This window comes from Microtus ochrogaster, unplaced genomic scaffold (assembly GCF_000317375.1).
Source record: "Microtus ochrogaster isolate Prairie Vole_2 unplaced genomic scaffold, MicOch1.0 UNK76, whole genome shotgun sequence".
NCBI classification, from domain to species: domain Eukaryota; kingdom Metazoa; phylum Chordata; class Mammalia; order Rodentia; family Cricetidae; genus Microtus; species Microtus ochrogaster.
Window position 1 is genome coordinate 1,460,332 of NW_004949174.1, and position 18,486 is coordinate 1,478,817.

At 49.2% G+C, this 18,486-nt stretch overlaps 1 protein-coding gene and 1 non-coding gene across 12 annotated transcripts in view; both read right to left on the minus strand.

Annotated features, from left to right (window-relative positions):
• Positions 1–18,486, minus strand: part of Nav2 (neuron navigator 2) — a 625,974-nt gene that overhangs the window by 283,337 nt on the left and 324,151 nt on the right. The window lies entirely within an intron of this gene.
• LOC113455654 lies at positions 1,596–1,702 on the minus strand. Its single transcript, XR_003376649.1, has one exon. It is a non-coding gene; the product is annotated as a U6 spliceosomal RNA (small nuclear RNA).

Genomic DNA, 18,486 nt, shown 5'->3' on the forward strand with positions numbered 1-18,486 from the left:
AGCAGACCCATATCACCCCACAGCATCCTGGGTAGCAGATCCATATCACCTCATCCTTACCCCCATCCCACAGCATCCTGGGAGGCTGATCCATATCACCCCATCCTTACACCCAGCCCACAGCATCCTGGGTAGCAGATCCACATCGCCTCATCCTGACCCCCACCCTACAGCATCCTGGGTAGCAGACCCATATCACCCCACAGCATCCTGGGTAAGCTGGCTGGGCACTCTGACTGTCTCACCGCTTCTCAGCCTGTAACTCTTTTCACATCACAGCCAGCACATCTGCAATGACAGGTAAATCCCAAGAGCAACCTTTGGGAAGAGCCCTGGGCTGGTAACCAGCTGGGATGACAGCAGCCTACATGTCCTAGATAGATTAGAGACCCTAAAGAGAAGCTTAGTTAGCCACATGTCTTCTGGGTAGGTGGCATTATATAGTAGAGGTCAGAAATAGAAACCAAAAAAAAAAAAATGTTTTGCACTAACTCCATACCAAAACAATTATGTCAATAATACAGGCACAGCTGGGTCACCAGAGGGACTAATTATAAATCTCTATGCCTCTATTTACACAAAAATGAAGGGAAATGTGTAACCACCCCAAACGCCATCCAAAGAAGCTACTTGCTGATTTCAGGGATTTTGTTTTCTTCTTCTATATTCCAGTCCTTACCACCCCAGTAATTAACCAAAGCTAAACCTTCTGCACATGCGTCGGTTTCTAGGCTGAACTAAATACCAAGGCTTCTTACGCACAGTAGAGATTCCTATGGAAGCATCCCTGTCTGCTCCAACCTGGCTTCTTGAAGAAAGGGTGGAATGTCTTGCCCGTAAGCATTAAAGGACTAACAGAAAACAGATAGAGTTCAGTAGCCAGCAGATGGAAAAGTCTACACCAGTTACAATGAGTGGAAAGCAGAGAAAAACCTGACACTGCCCAAGAGCAGAAATAACGGATATTTCCCGGCGAAAGAAGGGCGTAACTTCAAATGAGAGCCAGTGAGCTTTCCTGTGAAAGACATAGTTGATGGGATGAGAAACAGCCTACTCAGGTAGCAGTGGGGACGAGCTCACTGTAGCAGGGATGTGTGTGTGTGTTCGTGTCGCGGTCGTAATCATATCTCTGTGTCAAAACCATAACATCGAACACCTTCAATATTCCTTTCTTTCCTTATCTGGAAATTATATTTCAAGCTGGAAAAGGAAAACACCAAAGAGGCACTCGTGTTGCTAGCGCATGCTGTATGTGTGGGGGTAGATGTGCCTGCCCGTACTTGAGTGTGTGGAGGCCAGAGGTCAAGGTGAAGGCTTTCCTCTACCAGTCTCCACCTTCTTTCTTTAGGTACAGTCACTCACGGAGCCTGTAGTTTACGATTCCAGCAAGACAACTAGCTAGCTGCTCAGCAAGCCTCTGGAATTGGCCTATTTCCACCTGCCCAGTGGTATGGTTACAGGCACAGGCCACCACACTTAGGGTTTTCGTGAATGCTGGGGTTGTGATCTCAGGTCTTCATCCTTGCTCAGCATCACCTTATCCATTGACCCCCGCCACCCACAAGATGCACCCTCATCTTTGGGGGTTGATATTAAAAATAATGTAACGCTCCACAGGGTTGAGTGTCCTTCTTGCGTAGGGGCCATGCTAATCTTCTCTGTATCATTCCAACTTTAGTCTATGTGCTGCGGAAGTGAGCACACACAGAAGTGTTGTGGAGACAGCACCCGGAAGACCAGAGCAGGCTCTGCAATACTGTTGCTTCCTGGCCTTTGAATCTGAGCAGAACAAATATAAGAGGGCAAACAGGGTCCCACAGCCCCTGACCCCTTCTAATGTCTCTATTAGCATCACTGAGGTCAGGTTGGGGGGGGGGCGGCGCAGACTGACCAGTGCGTCTGGGGAAAGGTCAAAGGTTAGTGGCATATTCAACATCATTATTTTTCATTATTCCCCATTCAGAGCTACTTTTCCATCATTTTGAGAAAGGGCCCTATAAGTGTTTTCTTTTTTCCGGATTACTCGCTCACCCTGACTTTCTTCTGCATCTTGTTCCCACATCCCCCAGTGTACAGGAGGACAATAGGTCAGAGTAGCTCACAAAGAGGCTCACAAAGAGAAACACTGCGGAGGGCACAGTCAGGTCATACACTCTTGCAACCCTATCTGTGCCTCAACCCCGCTGGTCTCTAGGAGGCACACAAGTCACTGAACTTAGCAGAGTGATGCCTGGTCATTGTCACCAGAAAACCAGAGGCGAGTCCCTGAGCTCGGAGCCTCCTTTTCCTCACCTGGACAAGTAGGGGCTGTTATCAAATAGTTTCTGGTTGGCAGAGTTGTGGGAAGATGAAACAGAATCCATGTAATCTGCAAACTGAAATCTCCCTACCCACAGGCTACTAAGATTGTTTTAGAAACTCTTTTTTATCTCTTCTTGACCACAAATGTATGGTCACTGTCTAAGATTTGAGATACAGGGAAAAGTTGGACAGAAAGAGTCTTGAGTGATAGCTCCCTACGTTTGGCCCTGCTGGCTCTGAGGGGCACTGCTCCCTCCTCTGTGTGTAGAGTCATGCACACACATTTCTGGACCACTTCTTAGTCAGAGGACAGCCCTTCATCAACTAGTAAGTGGGCCCAGATCTTGAAACCTGCTGCATCTTCTCCCTAATTTTCACAGCAGTCCCAGGAGATGCTCTGGTCCCCAGTTACAAACCAGGAGGCCGAAGTCTAGAAGTCACACAACCAGAGCCTGGGCTCTGCGCTAGAACAGACTCTAAGTGGGAGACCAGTGCTTTTCTGGGTATCTTGTCTGCCACCACTCTGTTGGTTGGATGCTGCCGCTTCTCCTGTGATACCAGCTGCTCCAGCATTACCTCCTCGTCTCTCCAAGGCCTGCCTAACACCAAAGAATCTAAAGGAAGGGAGCTAAGGGGTGACAAGGATGTCGCAGCCGCCCACATCATGTTCCTGGCTGTGTCTCAGCTTTTCCACTCCTAGCAAGAGCGTCAGGCCTGAGTGGTCACCTCCTCTCACTTTCTTTCATTGAAGATCAGCCACTGCCTTCTCTCCAAGGTGGGCAGCTGCGTTTCTGACATTCCCTTGCAGAGATAACACAGAGAGGTTCAAACTTTGCCTCTAATGATTCTTGCCCCCCCTTTTTTTTTTATCCAATTAGCTTTAAAATAAAACATGAAGTAAAACTTTCTGCTCCACTATTCAACCAGAACAGTGAATTCTCAAGCTGTGGGTTAACCGACTTGGTGTTTATTGAACTGCATCAATGATAAAAGTTCAGGCGCCCACCTCTGGCCCCCGTCCCCATTGTGGGCGGTTATTCACACACAATTGACTTCTAAGATGTTCTCAGGGAACTCCCTCCTGCTGAGGGCCAGTAATGATTCAACGATAAGAAAGGTTTGTTTTCTCCAAGCCAGTGGCCCAGCAGCAAAGGCAAAGTGGGACACAGATTGTTAAAGAAAATGACGTGGACAAGAAGATGGGCTGTTCCCATTTCATCTACACCAGTGCTTCAGACTCTAGTCCGGCACCTGCTCTTAGACTACCCTGTAACGTCTTTGTACGAAGAGAGAGAACTGCAAAGTCCTGTTTTACAGAAAAGGAAATGGGTTCAGATTTAATAAATGGCAAAGTTAGGATTAAAACCAGGAGTCGATTGTGAGCAAAGGCTCTCAGTGATGCAGCCGGTGTGTCCACTAAGGTCATGTCCCTTATAGAGCAAGTGCACAGCAGAACCTTGATTTGTAATGTATGTGCTGCTCCTCAGACTCTGAAGAGGAGCTGAGGCCCACTTAGGGGGACACATGAGGCTCTCTGAATGTCAAGACGCCACCAAGCATTTTCCTGACTGGGCTCTGGATTGTGGGGTACCCAGGATAGTAACTGTTGCCTTGTACATGCTAGCAGGTTGTCAGAGCTTCTCCATCCCTGCTCTGCCTGATTGGGAAAAGGGGTACAGTCATCTTAGGTGGTCCTCGCAGTTTATTTGAAAATGAGACAAGTCTAAAGACCCAGACAGACCCAATAAAGACTGACCCCTGACCCATGTGAAAGAAAGCATTCTCTATAAGCTAAAGAGACAGCGAAGATGTCACAGTTCTAACCTCAGGCACCTGTCACCAGGCCCCAGATGCCATCTACTGGGGTGTTTTATGGTTTCTCTGCATGGCACAGAATCCATTTTTTTTTTAAAGCCTTAAGACTAGCAATCTTTGCAATTCAGACTGGGCCCTGACTCTCCTATGTGGCGTAGCAGAGTGGCATCTCAGGCATGGCTTCGGGAGGAAGCAAGGGGAATGCTGGCTCTCCCACAGCAAGCTGGGAGAAGGCTCCAGGAAAGGATTAAGGAGCTGTAGTCATGACCTGGGAGCAGCAAAGGCATGTAATGTCTGCTAACGTTACAGCGCCTTACACCAAGCTGTTAAATAGTAGCTTAAGGTTACACAGGCCAATCATAACACACGCAGTGTGAACACTAAGGTGCACTTTTCCAACAGATACTTCATTACGTGAAGACTCAGGCTCGATGTCCGTTATTTTGCTGGTGTTGTTTTTAAATGGCATCTTTAACGATATCACCACAATAAGTATGGATTCCAGCTTATCCACCCTATTCTTCATTGTGCTCTTATTATATATCAAGCTCAGCACTAGATCTGCAAAGTGGGAACCTTGGTCCAATGCACGCTGAGGACACTGACCAGATCATAGTGCTCTGACTTTAATGGGGGAATCTCTATCCCTGCCAGCTGAAACCATCTGAGAGGAAAAAAAAAAAAAAACAAAACAGGAAAAAAAAAACCCTCACAAAGCCAAAGCCAGGAGAAGAGCCTTTGGATCACGTTTCCTGCTTGGGATGGGAAAACAATTCAACCTTCCCTGAGTAGCAAGGAGAGCACTGCTGGCCTCTCTTCTCCCTGGAGCGAGCAGCGGTTAAATTTGAAAAGCGAGCGCAAAAGTACCGAGGAGGCTTTTTGGAAGCTTTAAAGGCAACTACCACAACACTGTGAGGGGGAATAAGAAGAGGGGCCACATATTCTCACCCCCCAACTCCAAACGAGCCAGTCCACAAGCGAGCAGTACCCACGTGCATTCTTTAGACTACAACACAATGCTGGGCAAGGGTCCAGGAGGCAGACCATGCTGGCCCAGAGAATCCAGCTCTGCACCAAGGAGATGACCTGGAGGTGCAACCGCACAGTACCTCAGGAATTCGTAAGTGGAAGGGATGGGGAGTTAATTATCTCAACTGTGCTCCCTTCAAAAACACACATGCACAACACACACACACACACACACACACACACACACACACACACACACACACCCGCGCGCACCTTCAAAACAGAGAAATACCAACTGAGGATTGGGGGATTTTCCACTTCAGTAACAATTCAGGCTGTCAGGGAAGAGTCCAGAGTGGAGCTTGAGAGTCTGCGGTGTGCCCTTACCAGCTTCATGGTGGAATTATTCTGTTCCCAGCGCCACAGCATCATGCTCATCTTACTTCAGGGTGAGGAGGGAGGGGAAAGAGGAAGGGAAGACGAAAAAGGGAGCCGAAGCACCTGCCGGCAAAATCCCTGGTCTGGCCCCGGCGCCAGGTTGTCCACGCTTCTGCAGCCCCTTGGGGCATCCCTGGCAGGCCACTGAGGTCACTTCCCTCAGCCCTGGGGGAACCCAAGGCGGGAACAGAAGCCCCGAGCCCACACTTCTTGAGTACCGTGCTCCCTCAGCGCGATCCAGTAACTCCCCTGTGCACCAGCGAACAGACGCCCGCCGGAGGTTGGGGCCCCCGCGTGGTGATGGTGGTGGGGGCACCGGCCACTGTTGCAGGGCCCGGTGCAGGGGGAAGGTGCAAGGAAAACCGTAGAGCAGCCAGCCCAGCGGGGAGGTCCTTAACTCCTGCGGAGAGGGCGAGGGTAGGCGGGACAGCCTTGGGCAGGAGGGCGGGCTGCGATCCCGAGAGGGGGCTGTGGCTTCCAGGACCATTCTGGTTCTGAGCCAGGACACCAGCGTGCATCTCCCCCAACACGTGCTCAGTTCCATCTCACTTTCTGCATCAAACTCACCTAAATTGTCCATGGTAACCACTGGCACCCCGAGACAGCTGGAATCTGGATTGTGGTTGTATGATAGATGCAGGCACTCAGGGAGCGCGCGCGCGGGCACGTGTACACACACACACACACACACACACACACACACACACACACACACACACCAGCCCACACCTCTGGAGATATTTATTTCCTGCTATGTGAAGGATGGAGCTTGGATGTTTTCAAACACACCGGGCAGCTGCAGGAGAAAGGACATTCATAGCCTGCCAGGGGAGTAGGGGACAGGCGAGGACACAGCTTTTGATGTTTATTTTCCTCCTCAGTGTCCTCTACCTGCAGGCTGGGTTATGCTTTTCTTTCTCTGAAACTTTGGGGATTGGTACCCCTCCTCCCAGGTGACCCTGGGCATTCGGACTGCAAGCCTAGTAGTATCTGGCTCAGGCAGTAGTATTAATGGAGGAAAGTAATACTGCCTCCCCAGAACTGACAGAGCTGGGCTAAGATTCTTGGAACTAACCTATTATATGTTATTTCATGTTATTATATGTTCTTTTCAGCAGCCAAAATGTCAAAATGAGAGGAAGTGAGAAGACGGGTCCCAATCTTTTGAAGAATGATTTTTAAAACAGACCAAGTAGATGAAAATGTTTCTCTATAACCTCTATCCTTCAGGATTTGATTTTTCTCGTGGCTAGAAATAAATAATTAAAATTTAAATTAAACTTAATTAAATTAATTTAGTCGATTAATTAATTTAATTTTAATTTATTTGGTTTATCTACCTGCCCTCCATCTGTGAATTCCATGCTCCAGCAACAGTCCCCTTTGTTCTGGTGTCAACATATCAAGGTCCTTTCTGCCTTGCAGCCTTGCATCTGACAGTTCCTTTTTTTTTTTTGCAACACTGTTCCCCTAAATTCACCTGTGGTCTCATCTCTAAGGTCACCTGCTCTGCAGGACTTCTGACTCTGCAAATGCAGCAATCACACACACACCCCACCCTGTAACTCTCCTCTATTCCGCCAATGTCGTTGCTACATTTGTTGTGCTCATTGCTAACTCTGCTAACTTGTCTTTTTCTACCTTTTCCCACTTGACAGGTTCCAACCATAACTATTATGTCCCCCTCTAGTGTCTGCCCCAACCCTAGCAGTTGCCACGGTATATGTGCCCCAGAGTGGAAGTTACCAGGTCTCTGCAGCTCAAGGGTAGGGATACACCCTAGAGGGGATGGCATACCACACACATATTTGAAAATGTGTGCTTTGTATTAGAATAGACATATAGTCAGAAGCCAAATCTTAAAATATCTTTATTTTCTAGAACTAAAGCTTGACAAAAGTCTTATTGGGCAAGACAGCAAAGCAGCAGCTGTCTACTGTTGTTTTATATTTTAATCTAGGGGTCCACGGTGCTGGGGAGGAAGAGAGGAAGGGAGAGCCTCTGTGTAGACGCCATCAGCCCAGGGGCTCACATCAAGGAGGCTGCTATGGGCTCATGGTTCTTCCTGGGAGAGCTGCAACACTCACAGTGACACTCCCCCGGAAGTCACTGCAGAGTCCCAGACAGTCTCAGTCTTTGCCATGGTGCAAGGAGGAAGGAGAGGAACAGCGGAGACACTAATGCACCTGCCTGATTTCCATGCAGGGACCGAGGTGGCCACTTGCCCTTTCATGCCCCTGTGCAGTAGACAGATATGCTGGCTCTTTGGCCTTGAGCCTCTAGGGTGCAGTCCTTCTCCAGCCTTGTGGGGTGCTAAGAAGTAGGAAGATTTCCTTTCCGGTGTGTGTCTGGCAGGGAAGCAAGCAGACACACTGCATAGCTGGGCCACAAGGAAGAAAGGTATGCACAGCCTGAGAAGCACTCGAAGGTGACAGACTTTACCTAGGAAAATGGGAAGCACCTGGGGGCACCCGTACCAGGGGGTGCCCGTACCAAGGGGTGTAGGGATGAAGTGCCATGGCAGGGGGTGGAGTGGTCAGAATGAAGACCACTGAATGGCAGAAGTTGGGTTGATCACTTGGCTGAGGTCGACGAGGTCCCTGCAAAGGAGGGGCATCACCTTTATAAACTAAGGAGCGGTATGTGTCCACATTCCTGTTTGGGGACAACCTCTGTAATAGCGGGACTTGTTTAGAATGACAGTGGCTGCAGCAGGGAGAAGACAGTAGGAATGAGGGGACAAGGCACGAGTACCTAAAGAGAAGACTTGCAGCCAAGCCCAGCTGTTTGGTGACAGCTGCCCCCGGCAGGTGTCACGTCCCTGCAGAGACTCACCTTGCCTTGGGGAGAGACTCAGCACCCACCAAGCTGCCTCCACAGTTCCTGCTTCTTCCTCTCCTTTCTGTAGTCTCCAGCCCTGGCCTTTGACGTCGACTAGAGGAGATTAGATGACTTGGGGCAGTGCTCTACTTCCTCCCAGCTGGTGGCCTCTCCCAGTCCTGGTCTTCAGACCCATCCCCTGGGGCTGTCAACTCAGCGCTGACTCTTACAGGCTGTGACACCCTCCACCCACCCACAGGTTGGGCCTCTCCTGAACTCTCCTGATGACAATGATGGTCTTGATACTGTGCACTCCTGCAGACTCAAAGCCTGGGCCTGCTTTTCCTATGCTGTGTTCTAGACCTTTCCATCCCGATAGCATCCAATGCTCATGGATTCCTTCCCATTCACTCTGAATTTGCCCATCTGCCCAGCTCTTCTAATGACTAACTCTGAACTGAGTCAGGGATTGGGGCTCTTCTTTCTCAAGGCAAGGAGAAAAGGGACAAGGAAGGCCAGGGGTAAAACAGTTAGGGGCCTGGCACCCCAAAAGATACCACTGCTCACTCCTTAAGAGAGAGAGGCCCATCCATGGAGTTGCTAGCCTCTCTCCCACCCTAAAGTGATACGCCTTCATTCTAAGTGCCTAAACTCTGTGCCTGATAAACTAATCTGTGTCCAGCTGTTAAAAGCTTAATGTGTTTCCCAGAGGTGATGCTTCAGTTTAACAGGGGGTCTCTCACTACTTCAACCAGACCAGTAACTGATGGGGAAAAGTGCAGACAGGGTAGGGGTGATTTGGGGAGCCTCTTCAGACTGTTACAAATGCATGTGAAGGCCCCCTGAAACTGGCTGAGGGATGCCATCTCCTAAATGATCGAGAATAACCACAGAAGAAGGAGGATCTGTGTGCTCATCCAAGAAGGAGGAGGAAATCAGCTTGGTGGCATGACATGAGGAGATTGGCTCCCAGCCCAGGGGGGTGACTTGAACAGGAAAGTCCCAGAAATGCTATGTGTCCTCTGCCAGTGGACATCTGGACATCTTTAGTGCTAAGTGGGACACAGGGCACCTTGGGAGACTCAACACAGCAATGCTAAGAAGGATTTTGTGGATTGAGGTTCAGAGAGGGAGTAACTGACTTTCTTCTCCCCGTTTGTAAACTCCTTAAAACTGAGTATAAACCGGGCTGTGGTGGCTCAATGCCTTTAATCCCAGCTTTCAGGAGTTAAAGGCAGGTGGATCTCTGTGAGTTTGAGGCCAGCCTGGTCTACAGAGCAAGTACCAGGACAGCTAGTGCTAGGCAGAGAAACCCTGTCTCAAAAAAACATTAGAACAAAACAAAAAGTGTAACGCGGGCAGGCCTGCCCGTCCAGCATCCTGCCTCTGTGTGACTACCATGTTACTGTCAGGAAGGAATATGACTTCCCAGAGACAATGAAGGTAACTTGCATACAGGCATTTTAATCCACACGTGGATTAAAGATTCACCCCAGCCTTCCCACATGGAGAAGGGTCAAAATCTTAGAATGCAAGAGATGGACCTGAGTGTGGTGGCTCACACGTGTAAACCCAACCCTTGAAATGTAGAACAATTGCTGAAGAGCTGGAAACTAGCGTGGGCTACATGGTAACTTCTGCCCCAGCCTAAGCTACGGAGTGATACTGTATCTAAAGAAATTTTGTTTTTTAAACTGGGAGAGGAGAGAGAATCCAAGGAAGAAAGTAGCTAAGAAGGAAAGTAAAAGTCTGATGGAAGTACGCAGCCTGCCAGGTCACTTCAGAACTGGAGTCACTGAAGAAGCGCTAATTCTCCCTGAAGGAGGACTCTTATCTGCAGCCTGAGGACAAGGAGGGCTAAGAGCACAGGAGTTGCTTTCTCTCCCTCCACCAGCCTTGGAGGGGTGTCAGTATCATTTCAAAAGGTCAGCCTGAGGGCATGGGGACCTCTGAGGCTGTAGGACAGGGAGGGTTGGAGAGCAAATTTTAAGGCTTTCAGGAGGGCAGACAGAATGTCACACTGACGGCCCACAAACAAATGAGACCTCCCTATAAATAAACTGTGCCAGCAAGGAACTCCCCTGCCTCAGCTCTCTGCCTGTTTCTTGAGATGAAGTTAATGTAAAGTCTTCTCTTTAGCACACACGTTAAATGCCACCACCTAGCATACGCCTCAGCAGAGCTGATAGTGTCATTTCCTGCTCACCACACAATCCAGACCCCTCTTTTCCTGCCAGCAGAGGAAGGTTTAGGCAGTGACAGAGCAATTTTCAGTGGACAGTGTTTCCCACCCTCTCCCGATGTCCCTGGACTGCTTTCTCTTCTGAACCAGGCTGAGTTTTCTTATATATCCATGTAACTGTTAGGGTTTTCCCTCAGCCTGGGCATGGCTGTTCCTGACAGGCATTGTCCTGCCAGATGGTACTGTGGGGACCTTTCAGACCCAGAGCAAAGTTAACTTCGTGGGTGAAATTCTCTCAGGTCCTTCTCCCCATCCGAATTATCCATCCTGAGGTGGGGGTTCCTTGGACTTCCCACAGGACAGGGAACCCTGATTGCTTTTTCGGGCTGAGGAGGGGGGGACTTAATTGGGGGAGGGGGAGGGAAATGGGAGGCAGTGGCGGGGAAGAGACAGAAATCTTTAATAAATAAATAAATTTAAAAAAAATTAAAGTTACCATAATGTTGCCATTGAAAAAAAAAAAGAATTATCCATCCTTCCCCAGTCATCCTCAATACATCCTCTGTCCTTCCATGTTCTGTGCAGTAGACCTCTTATGGCCAGGGCAGGTACCCTTCATTGTTGGGATGAACAGCAATGCTGACACCATCACTTCCAGGTGATATGTTGCCTAGGAACAAGTTCTCTATCTTATCCAAGTGTACCCTCAAGTATCTGGCTTGCTCTTGGCATGGTTAAACAGAACTAATGAGTCCAGAATGGTGAGCCTGAAGGAAGGTTAAAGATCACCCCATTTCGTTTCCTGTTACTCTGGAGGAACCTGGACCCCTGTACCAGGAATGTTCTATGGTATTATAAGAAAGGTACTGAAAATAAACTCAAGTGAACCAGGAGGCTGCAAGAGCTGGACCAGATGGCATGCAGGGTGGTCCAGGAGGATCCTTCAAATCCTCCACATCCTCACGAGGTCTGCAGCCTCACCGTGTGCTGTGCACCCGGAATGCAGGCATTTATCTCCTTTCACTGTGGCTAGAAGGCAAGGCTGGAAAATAAGCGCTGTGTCTTACGTCTCTATAGATCTCAAACAGTGCTGCTCACGGGAAAGTCTGGGAATGGAGCATCAAGTGACTGAAGACACGCTCGAAAGCTCTTTTAGGTGGTTTGTTTTGGTTTATTTGGGGCCAACTAATTTTCCCAGAGCAGACAGCATATGTCCCAGCCAATCTGAGAGAGTTGCCAGGTACCCCTGGTATTTATTTGCTCAATTCAACACCGCAGGCCTCAAGGCTTCTCCACTATCCTCCTCCCCAATTACCTCAAGGAGGCAGATAAGGCTTGAATTTGTGCAGTCTCTGGGTGACCTCTGACACCCCTTTGAAGGGCCTCTGTGTAGCCAGGCCTCCATGCCCTACTGGCCAGGAGTGAATCTCCTACTTCTGACCTAGGATAGTGCCAGGAGAGGACCTCTGGGAAGTGGCTCAAGGACCCCGTTTATCTTTCTCTGTCCTCTTTAGTGGGCCAGAGGTTCATGTAAGGTCAGAGGGAACGGCTTAAAAGAAAGCACAGAGCCCTGACATGGCAGTGGGCTCAGAAGCCGGGGCCACTCTAGCTGGAACATCCCAGCTTGCCAGTTTACAACTGTCATTAGTCCAAGTTGGCTTTGTATTGAAAGATTCCGAAGAGCAGCTTGGAAGGCAGTTGTCATCCAGGAGTCTCCTGGGGTCTGTTGGGTTGCTGGGCTCTGTTGTCTGTGGCTGTGGTTTAAAGGAGGAGAGGACAGGGTGCAGGAGTGATTGTTGGTTTGGTACTTGCTGCGGGATCTGTCCTTTTATTCTTGGCCAGTTCTGGTCCCTAAGGATTTAGGGATGGAAGTTTAAGAAGCAGCATGTCTCCTAGAGGGATGTTTGTGGTCAACACTTCCTGGGAACTGTTAGGAGATAAGCCCAGTCCTATAAGCCATGGCTGTAGGTAATGCAATGAGTTCTCACCCAAAAGGTTTGAGACTGACCAACTAAGTGAACACAATGGAAAGGAATTAGAAACTGATACCTGGTGGAGGTGTGAGAGACCTCCCCTCAGATAAACCAAGCGATAAACCAATTACACTTGTTTCCAGCACCCTTTCCTTCCAGGTTGTCTACATGCCTATAACCATATGCATGTAGACATACACACATGCACATTCATGCACACATACACGTGTGCATAGGTACACATGCGCGCACACACGGTTAACCTTCTCTCTGGGTTTCTTCCTCCCTCTGGCCAGGAGCAGTACACTTCCACAGGGGGACAGGTGGAGCCGGCACTTGTGTCTGAGCCTCAGGATGCAAGCTGATGTAAACAGGAAGAAAGGGACACAGTCCCAGACAGTGTGTGTGCAAAATCACTTTCTATTTGAAAGTCCGCAAATGACCACCTTGGAAATCCCAGAACAGAGGCTATTGTTTAGCAAAGGAGCCCTCTTGGTGCAGCTGCTGTCTGCCTTTGGCTTCCACATCAGCCTGTGAAATGGGGCTGGCCATTGTTACTGCCACTGGGCTGGCCTGGGCCTTTCTGCGCAGTCCTCAGTTCCCACATCAGAGCAAGAGAAGACTCCCTGAGAGTGAACCCAGCCTGCTCTGCTGATCAGGCCTCCCCGCAGCTTCCTCCTGGTCATGTTCCAGTGAACATGACCACCAAGAACTCACCACAACTCAGTTTTGTTTGCCAAAGCCCTGTCAGGTCAGTTACCCAGGCAACCATGCTTTCTCCTCTTCCTTACATTTCTGTGTGTGCATGATGTGTATGTGTGTGTGTATGTGCAGGCATGGATGCATGGGCCACGGCAGCATATGAATGTCAGAGGGTGACCTTGGATGTTGGTTAGAGGTCTTTAGCCTTGTTGTAGATAGGGTCTCTTGCTTGTTGCTGGGTTTGCCAGGCTAGCTGGCCTATGAGCCTCTGGGAAATTCTCCTGTTCCCACCTGCCATCTTGCCACAGGGATGCTGAGTACAGACACACAATACTGAGAATCAAAAATTACATTTTACGGGGCGGGTGTGGTGGTGCATGCCTTGAATCCTAGCACTAAGGAAGCAGAGGCCAGCCTTGTCTAAAAGCAAATTCCATGCTAGCTAGGGCTACACAGTCAGACCCCATCTCAAGGCAAAAAATTTACAGGGATGGAAAAGAGTTACCAAAAGTTCAACAAAGGCCAATAAGATGGCTCAGGGGGCAAATATACTTTGCTGCCATGTTACCGAGTAAATAAATACATTTATTAATTTTGAAAAAATAAGTTGAAGGCTGGAGAGATGGCCCAGCGGTTCAGAGCTGCTCTTCTAGAGGATCCGAGTTCAGAACCAGGCACCTCCACTGAGGCTCACAGCCATCTGTAACTCTAGTTTCAGAGGATACGATGCTGTCTTCTGTCCTGTGTAGGCATCATAGACACATGCAGGCCAACAATCACACCCGTAAAATAAAAATAAATAAATCTTTAATACAATAAGTTGAGTAGCTTTCTCTGAGTCACACGGCTGCAAAGAGAGCACCTTGGCGTCCTACTGCATCCGGCTACAGGGCCCTGAAGACTCTTTCGGGAGAGGCCTGAGATAAATGGGGGAAACTCAAGCCACGCATGCGTGCCTGCCTACTGCAATGTGGGTGCGATGTGGGGGGACCCATTTCCTAGCATCTTCTCGGTTCCAGAATTGGGGGGTGGGTCATGTGTCACTCACGGTCCCAGCTGGATCCCTTAGCTTAGATTTGCTAAACCTGGGTCAGAACCGCTGCAGTTGTCTGGGACCGAGTCTATCTGCAGGGAAGGATAGAAATCAGTCTGTTTTCTCTAGACAGATGGGCTATTATCTTCTAGAGGAAGCCCTGGGGCTGGGCTGGGAGCCCGCAGATCTGGGACGGAGGCCCTCAAGTGTTGTGGGGCATGGGGAAGTTCTTCAGCAAGGCTGTGTGGCCTGCAGCTTCCGTTGCGCATGAGGATTCTACAGTTTCTCTCTTGAGGCTGCAGAGGAACGCACAAGCACACACACGTGAAAAGGGAGGCAGGGTCCAGCACGTGTACGGGTGTCTGTTCTTGCTATTGGCAGCTCTGCTCTATACAACTGGATGAGGGATGGAGTCACATGTGGCTGAAGAGTTTCGGTCCTTGTGAGGACATTATTCTCCCATTTGCTTGTAGTAAGTCCGGAAGATGAGGGTGTCAAGATTTCCCAGGAAACTGTGAAAGTGAGAGTTTCAAAGCCCAGGAAGACCAACTAACTGGCCCCAGGCCGCAGAGAAGAGCTGAGGTTAGATGCACGCCCATGAACTCCCTGTCGTGAGCTCTCGGGCCCTTGTCCTCCTTCCTCTCAAATCATTAGCAGATCTAGATGCATGCTCTCAGACTCTAAAACTACACAGCAGACAGCTTTCCCGAACCCAGAGTCAGACATGCTCTTAGTCCGAGTATCTGCCAAGGAAGGGACGTCTTCACCTTTGCATGGCCTGACCTAGTTCCGGTGCCAAGGTTGTTCAGTGTAGCCTCTGGCTGACAGCCTGATCCTCTGTGTGCTGATGGTTCAGTCGAGATTCCTGTTCTGACCTCTGACCTAGTGCTGGAACTGCAGCAAGTGGGGTACCAAGTATCCCCAGAGTACACAACCATCTTCTGCAGGCACCCTTGTGATTTCTGTAGGAGGGCCTGAACTAAGCCCATTCCTCCCAGGGCTTCTGAACGGTGGGAAGAGGATGTACCTGCCAGCTCTAGGCGCATCCCTCAAGAGGCCCCTAAAAGGAGACTCCCCGGAATTCATGCCTGGCGTTAGGAGGCACCATACTTCCTGAAGCAGCTCCTAGCATGATCAGCTTTTTCCACCGTGACCCACCTAGGCCTGAGAAGCACCAGCCTTCCAGTCTTCCAGCTCAGCTTTGCAGCCCACTGGCTACGCAATCCAGGAAACACTGCTGTTTATCTCAGCACTCCTCCGGCTCCAGAAACCACACACCCACCTCTTCCAGAGACACTGGAACTGGCTCCCTGAAGCTCTTATCAGCTAAGATGTTCCAATGACATCAGCTTTCTCAGAGCTGGACAGATCATCCCACTTCAAAGCCTGACTTGTTCCCTGGGGCCCTCTCCTCCGGTGCTCTGTGCACACATGGACAAATCTTTAGGCCGGACAGCAAGCAAGCAGGGCACTTACCACCTGCAGGCACTGCCTATGCAGAGTCTTCCCCACTTAGGCAGAGCCCACAGTGCTGAAGATGCCCAGGGAGGACCTTTAGTAAAGAGGCACAGTGGGGGCTGAAATCAACCTGTTGCCTGGCAGGATCCTGCTAACTGGATTGGCGCAGGCAATAGGCATCTCTTCAATGTCCACTGAGTGTGAGGAACTGTTCTGAGTGGTGGGGAGGGACAGTGACAACAGAGGCAAAAGAAGCATGCGTCCTATATAAGCTGAAGTGCCAGTACTGCTAATGGTGAGCAACAGGAGGGACAAGCTTGTCTGAAGAGGACAAGCTAGCCAGCTAGGGCTAGCATGCCAGAGTGGGGGTGGGTGGGGAGAGAGCTTGCTCAAGCAGGGGTGGGGGGGTTGCTTGAGGAGGAAACCTGCAAGTAGAAACTTAAATGCAGCAGCAAGAAAGCAACAAGGAGGGGCTGGAGAGATGGCTCAGCAGTTAAGAGCACTGACTGCTCTTCCAGAGGACCCGGGTTCAGTTCCCAATACCCACATGGCAGCTCACAACTGTCTGAAGATTCAGTTCCAGAAGATCTGACACCAGTGCACATAAAGTAAATAAACAATAAAAAATATTATAAAAAAGAAAGAAAGCCACAAGGAGACCTGGGGGACCAGGGGGTCTGGGCAGGGAACACCATTGTTCATGAGCTCTAAAAAGAAGGGGTTAAGGTGCCCAGTGACAGAAGGCAGGGTGAGCCAGGAAGAGGGCTAAGCAGAGAGGAGGGAGCTATCTTTTAGGAACAAGGTTCAGTCAAGTGGCCTGGGCAAGATCTAGTTTTCAAAATGTGGTTTTATTAATCCATCAGTTAAGAATCATCTTCACAGTTTTGAAAGCTTGGGAGCAGGAAGAGGTGGAGGTGGAGAAATGGAGGCGACCATATGCCAGACTCCGGCTGAGCCCACAGAACCTAGCATGTTTACTATCTGGCCTTTGACTAAGAAAGCATGCGTATCAATCTAAGACAGACATCTAGAGGGCAGTATAGTGCCTATAGGAAGTTACTGGAGGGTTCCCAACATGCCCTCCGTCAATACTCTGGCTCCTCCCTGGAGGAAGTGCTGTGAGGGTCTTGAGTAGGTGTGACAGCAGTGAGGGCCACCCCTGAGGGGAGTAGGGGCAGCTAGTGCAGGCTGGAGGATGGCAAGGGGTGGGAGGCAGAGCTGATGTTCAGACAGTTGAACAGCATTGAGGAGGGGAGTGGAGCACTTTGACCCGGAGGGTCCAGCACACACCAGGTACACATTGGTGCTGTCGGCCCAGACAGAAGCAGTCTGTGATCCAGTTTGGGGGATTGGGAGATCTGCTTTGGTGGGAGTTAGTCAGTTTGAGATAAGGATTATACATCAAAGCAGAGACACAGACACACACAATGTGCACACAGCACACAAAACGTATGGAACAAAGACATCTCCAACATTCCCTGAGAAAAGAGGCAGAGGATGTGTTGAAGACGCTTACATGGGAAGCATTTAATGATTCTCTAACGAGCCTGGAGGACAAAGCTTTCCACTTGTTTCTCCCATTTCGCTGATAAAGAAAACGGACCTTAAATGTTGAGCAGTTTTCTCCAAGTTGGATAATGCTGGATCTTGGAGGCAAACCAGGTGTTCAAGTTTCTCTACTCCACATCTGACCTGCATCGTAGGAGTCTACTTAGAATGTGCCCCTCTGTCCAAAACGGGTTCTCCCAAATACCCGGAAGGATTGTTACGCTCATAGCCAGTAAAAGGAACTTGTTTCTTACTTCTGAATTTAATAAAGTCAAGTAAACAAGTTTCTATTACAATAATTTTCCCTACCACAAAATAAATGCAAGAATAAACTCATTCAAGTGACAAGTAGGAAGGAAGAGAAAGCGACGGTTCCCTGACCTTAAATACTGATATAACGGACACTTACCTGCTGTACAGACAGCAGTGATTGGTTAGGAACTGAAGATGCACCACCAATCCAATGGCCTCTGTGGCAGGGGATGAGTTAATAATGAAAGAGGTGGGAGCTGGAGAGATGGCTCAGAGGTTAAGAGCATTGCCTGCTCTTCCAAAGGTCCTGAGTTCAATTCCCAGCAACCACATGGTGGTTCACAACCATCTGTAATGAGGACTGGTGCCCTCTCCTGGCCTGCAGGCATACACACAGACAGAATATTGTATATATAATAAATAAATAAATAAAAAAATAATGAAAGAGGTGGTATTTGTTATACCAGCATGCAAGAAGCATGTGCTTAGGCCCGTAATCCACCTCTTAAACACATGACCATGTCTGACTCTCTCACGCTTTCTATGCTGAGCAAGCTGAGCTGACTCACTCCAGAGTCACAGAACTGAGACTGTAACCCAGGCAAGGTAAACTCCAGAAGAGATCTCCAGCTTAGTGTATTTTATGTTTAGAGGATAATTAAAGCCCACCAGAAGGTGAAAAGAATGCTCAGTAAAGTGTGTGTGTGTGTATCTGTGTGTGTATGTCTGTGTCTGTGTTTTTGTGTGTGTGTATGTGCCTGTGAGTGTGTGATCTGTGTGTGTATGCCTGTGTTTGTGTGTGTGTATGTGTGTATGTTCCTGTGAGTGTGTGTCTCTGTGTGTACGTGTATGTCTGTGTCTGTGTTTGTGTGTGTGTGTGTATATGTGCCTCTGTGTGTATATGTCTGTGTCTGTGTTTTTGTGTCTGTGTATGTGTTTGTGTGTGTATGTATGTGTCTCTGTGTGGGTCTGTTTGTGTATGTGTATGTCTGTGT